The sequence below is a fragment of the Hyaena hyaena genome, unplaced genomic scaffold (genome assembly GCF_003009895.1).
Source record: "Hyaena hyaena isolate Hyena2069 unplaced genomic scaffold, ASM300989v1 scaffold_685, whole genome shotgun sequence".
NCBI classification, from domain to species: Eukaryota; Metazoa; Chordata; class Mammalia; order Carnivora; family Hyaenidae; genus Hyaena; species Hyaena hyaena.
In genome coordinates, this window is record NW_024081318.1 from 475151 (window position 1) to 480073 (window position 4923).

The window sequence follows — 4923 nt, forward strand, 5'->3', positions numbered from 1 at the left end:
TATGAGAGATAAATATACTTATTTTTTTTTAATTAGTTTATTTTTTGAGAGAGAGAGAGAGAGAAAGAGAGAGGGAGAAGGAGAGAAGGAGGGAGAGGGCAAACTATGTTTGCCTTTCTTTAATCCCTTAGTTTAACTGTGTCTGCTCTTTTTAGTGGCACTGATTCTCTGTGGATTTATTTTTATTTTTATTTATTTTTATTTTTATTTTTTGAAAGAGAGCATGAGAGAGAGACAGAGTGTGAATGGGGGAGGGGCAGAGATAGAGAGAGACACAGAATTCAAAGCAGGCTCCAGGCTCTGAGCTGTCAGCACAGAGCCTGATGTGGCACTCAAACTCATAAACTGTGAGATCATGACCTGAGCTGAAGTTGGATGCCTAACCGACTGAGCCACCCAGGTGCCCCTTTTTCTCTGTGGATTTAAACAAACATGTGGTCCCATAGCAGGAAATCATAATCATAAACTCTAAGCATATCCTAGTTATGACTGATAGTCAGCTTTTTTTAATTGTTGGTTGGTGGCCAGGTAATTATTTGTGTACATGTTTTATCAGACACACAGGATAGAGAGTAGAGTGAAGGACCTGTGTCTTGTTCTTTTTATCCACTATAGCAGTCTACACAGAGCCTAGCATATTGTAACTGTTCAATGAATAAATGCATAGGTTTGTTTTAAGTTTAATATTTATTTTTGAGGGACAGAGAGAGAGAGAGAGAGAGAGAGAGAGAGATAGTATGCATGCACATGTGCACGAGTGAATGGGGGAGGGCCAGAGAGGGAGAGAGAATCCCAAGAAGACTGCACCATCAGCACAGAGCCCAATGTGGGATTTGAACTCATGAACCATGAGATCATGACTTGAGATGAAGGTGGATGCTTAACCCACTGAGCCCCCCAGGTGCCCCAATAAATGCATAGTTAATGCTCTTGTGAAAGAGAGATTGTACATCTAGTAAAGTAGGGTAAGAACTCTGACCTCTGGCTTTTATAGATCTTATGATTGAGGCTGATGCTATGTAGCTAGTCAATGAGGGTGGTGGATGCATCATTTAGTTCAGAGATGGGCATATGACGAGGCTAGGTCAATCAGAAGCAATTATTACAAGATTTTTGTTTAAAGTGTAGACAAAGAAAAAGTTTTCATTCTGTCAGTGTTATATCTTAGAGATGCCAGCAAGCAGTTTGCTCCCAGAAGGGGAAAACCTTCTTGAGAACAGAGACCCTAGTGGAACAGAGCTCAGTCAGAGGCCAATTCAGGATAGCATTGTCTCAGCATTTGGATCCAAGCCTATCCATGAATTTTTCAATTAAATGAGCCAATATATTACTCCTTTTGTTTACTGCAGTTTCATTTCATCCTGACTAATAAATAGCACATAGGTTCTAGTACTAGACTGTTAGTCTTGGGGAATTATTTCACCTTTCTGAATATTGAGAGTTGGATTTGATTTCTAAAGTGCTTTTGAGCTGTAATTTCCACGATTCTTTCTTTGTGTGTATATGACTCAGTTAGGGTAATGGTAGTTGCTTTAGCAGATAGACACTAGCATCTCAGTCACATAATACAGAAGATGTTCTGTTCTCACTCATATAAAGTCCAAATCAGGTATCTGACTGGAATATAGCTCTTTTCCAAGTGAAGATTTAGGGCTTCTTTTATCTTGTGGGTCTGCTATTTTGGCCTCCTGGCTCACCATGCTTATTGTCACTAAGCCAGGAATATAGAAAACAAAGATGGTATGTTATGGAGGGTTAATGGGCAGGTCTACAATTAGCACATATCACTTTTGTTCACACTCTATTAGCTAAAACATGATCACATTTAATTACAAACAAGGCTGGAAAATCTTCCAGGAAGAGGAAAAAATAGACTTGGTGTATAGCTACTCAGTCTCTGCCACAGTAAGCCCTTGCTTGACTCATGCCTAGTAGCTGGGTTCTGTATCTGTGATTCAAGCCCGTTAACCGTATGTCCTTCTTTTATATACCAGCAATTAGTCCTGTTCACCCTGAAAGGGAATACAATTAAGAGAAGTCTTTGGATATAGCCACTAACAAGTTGAACAAACAAAAGTTTGTTTGTGGAAAATACTGAAATGAGGTCCTCAGGTTTGATTGTACTTGGTTTCTGTGAAGCAGTAAGAGAGGGATGGTTGGACTTTCAGGCTGTGTTTACATTTGAGGGGGAGGAGACAAAGAAATAAAACTCCAATCGTCCATTCATCCAACAAAGCTTTATCAAACATCACAACTCTGCTGGGAAGCAGCACATTTAAAGGTTATTGATAGTGCTGGCAGCATTAGGTAGAACACAGAAAGGGTGAAAACTCAAGTGTAGCTCTCTTCCAAAGTACCACCAATGTTGCCTTCGAGTTGCCTCCTTGCTGGTTTCATGCCTCTCACTGGAGCAGTAGTGAGTTTAGAGAAGTGACCTCCTGTCTCAAGACATGGTTTATAATTCCTTGAAATGACAAATCCATGCTCTTTTTCAGGGTGCCTCAGAGGCAGTGAGCTGCTTCAGGATGAAGCCAAGCATCTCTTTCCCAGCTACTGGCTGCCAGAAACTCAGTGAAGTGGATGATGCACACAGCTTTCCTACCCTTTATGAGAAGTGTATGACCACAGAAGTTGCTGCTGATGCTCTGGGTAAAGAATGGAGGGCTTTGTGGTCTGAGTCAGTGGTGGCAGTAACAAACAAGCCTTCTCCATGAAGCAGGGTTTCTTGACCCATGGCTGTGTCCACCTGCTTCTGAGTAAGGGGCATTCCTTCTACAAACCAAGGAGGACTAGAGAAAAAAATGCAAATCTGTTCGGGGTTGCTTTGTGGATGCCAATCTTGATGTTCTCAACTTGGTCATCATTAAAAAAAAGGGGAGAAGGATATTCCTGGACTCACTGATACTACTGGGGCTCAAAAGAGCTAGCAGAATCCACAAACTTTTCAATCTATCTAAAGAAGATGATGTCCAGTATGTTGTGAGGAAGACCCTACACAGATAATGTAAGAAACCTAGAACCAAAGTGCCCAAGATTCAGTGTCTTGTTACTCCACATGTCTCCCAACACAGATGTAGGCATATTGCTCTAAGGAAACAGTGTACTAAGAAAAATAAGAAAGAAATTTCAGAATATACTAAATTTTTGGCCAAGAGAATGAAGGAGGCCAAACAAATCCACCAGGAATAGATTGCCAAGAGATGGAGGCTGTCTTCTCTGAGAGTTTCTACCTCTGAATCAAGTCAAAAATGAGATTTTCTGGGGCGCCTCGGTGGCTCAGTTGGTTAACTGTCTGACTCTTGATTTCAGCTCAGGTCATGATCTCATGGTTCATGAGTTCAAGCCCCACATCAGGCCCTGTGCTGACAGCATGGGATCCTCTCTCTCTCCCTCTCTCTCTTCCTCTCCCCTGCTTGTGCTCGCATGCTCTCTCTCTCTTTCTCTCTCTCTCTCTCTCTCTCAAATAAGTAAATAAATAAGAAAAAATGTTAAAATGAGATTTTCTGAGAGACATTAAAAAGACAAATTCATCTTATTTGGTACCCTGCAACTTAATTAAGGAGTATTTTCCACTATGGTAAAATAAACCAGAACCCACATTTAAAAGAAAAAATTTCTACCCGATGTGCAATATTTAAAAAGTCATATACAGAAATGCCTGACCTTGACCACTCAGCCTCTCATTTCTCACTTCACTGTCTTTATCTTATGCATTACCATATTTATGCTCCCATTTGAGTCTCTGTGGTTTAAGGCTGCATTTGATTTCTTCTTAGCTCTGTTTCCTGCATGATGGTTTTTTTTTTTTCCCTCTATATTTCTCTAGGCTATGTGATTCTGAGTTAACACCTTCCATATAACATTCCTCTCCAGACACATCCCAGCTCCCATCTTGGAGGGCAGTTCCTGCTCAGACTGCCAATATCACTGGGGTAAGTTCCACACACATTCTACAACACTCTCATCAGCTTTTATCACTTGTCCAGTATGATAGCATTTGTATTTTTGTCTGCCCATTACTCTTACTCTCCCTGCTTCTTCTGGTAACAGAATTCTATATAGAAGTTACCAAATAATGCAATAAGCTTTATGGTCATAATGGACCAGAATTTACAATCTACTTTTTAACATCTGCCAGAGTCATGTGAAAAAAGATAAGAAAGGACCTTATTTCCCTTCTGAATGTCTCAATCAGTTGTAAGCTTCCTTCATTTAAAAGAAAAGCATAAATGGAAATATATAACACAGAGAGTTTGGATTTTTTTCCCCTAAGAAATATCTACAATGTTTTATGTGCATGCTGTGACTTCAGGGCAAGTGATCCTTAAGTAGGGCTTTTTTTTTTCCCTACAAAAAATCTACATAAAGTTCACAACATTTTCTTTCTTTCCTTTTTTTTTTAATGTTTATTATTTTTGAGAGAGAGATAGAACACAAGCAGGGGAGGGGCAGAGAGACAAGAAGACACAGAATCCAAAGCAGGCTCCAGGCTCAGAGCTGCCAGCCCAGAGCCCAATGTGGGGCTCAAACTCATGAATCGTGAGATCATGACCTGATCAGAAGTCAGACACTCAACCAGCTGAGCCACCCAGGTGGCCCTCATAATGAGTTAAATCATCCTTGGTCCCTGGGTACTATTGATTGAACAAAGCAAACCTGAATTGGCTTGATGTGAGGAAGGCCAGGGGACTAGAAAGGACTTGGCAATATTGCTGCCCAATGAAGGCACACAGAGAGAGGAAGACCGTGGAAACTAGATTATATTCTGAACAACGTTGAACTCTAATCTGTTGAAAGTACAGGATTAGAGCCAACAGTGACTGACAGTACAGCTCTCCTGTCATACCTCCATGTTACTTTCATTACCTAAAATACTTAGAACAAACTGTCATTACCAAGGTAATCTGCAACTGACTATTCAAT

At 40.5% G+C, this 4923-nt stretch overlaps 1 pseudogene; it reads left to right on the forward strand.

Annotated features, from left to right (window-relative positions):
• The first annotated feature begins 2525 nt into the window (after positions 1-2525).
• LOC120220324 lies at positions 2526-3252 on the forward strand (annotated as a pseudogene).
• The last annotated feature ends 1671 nt before the right edge of the window (positions 3253-4923 follow it).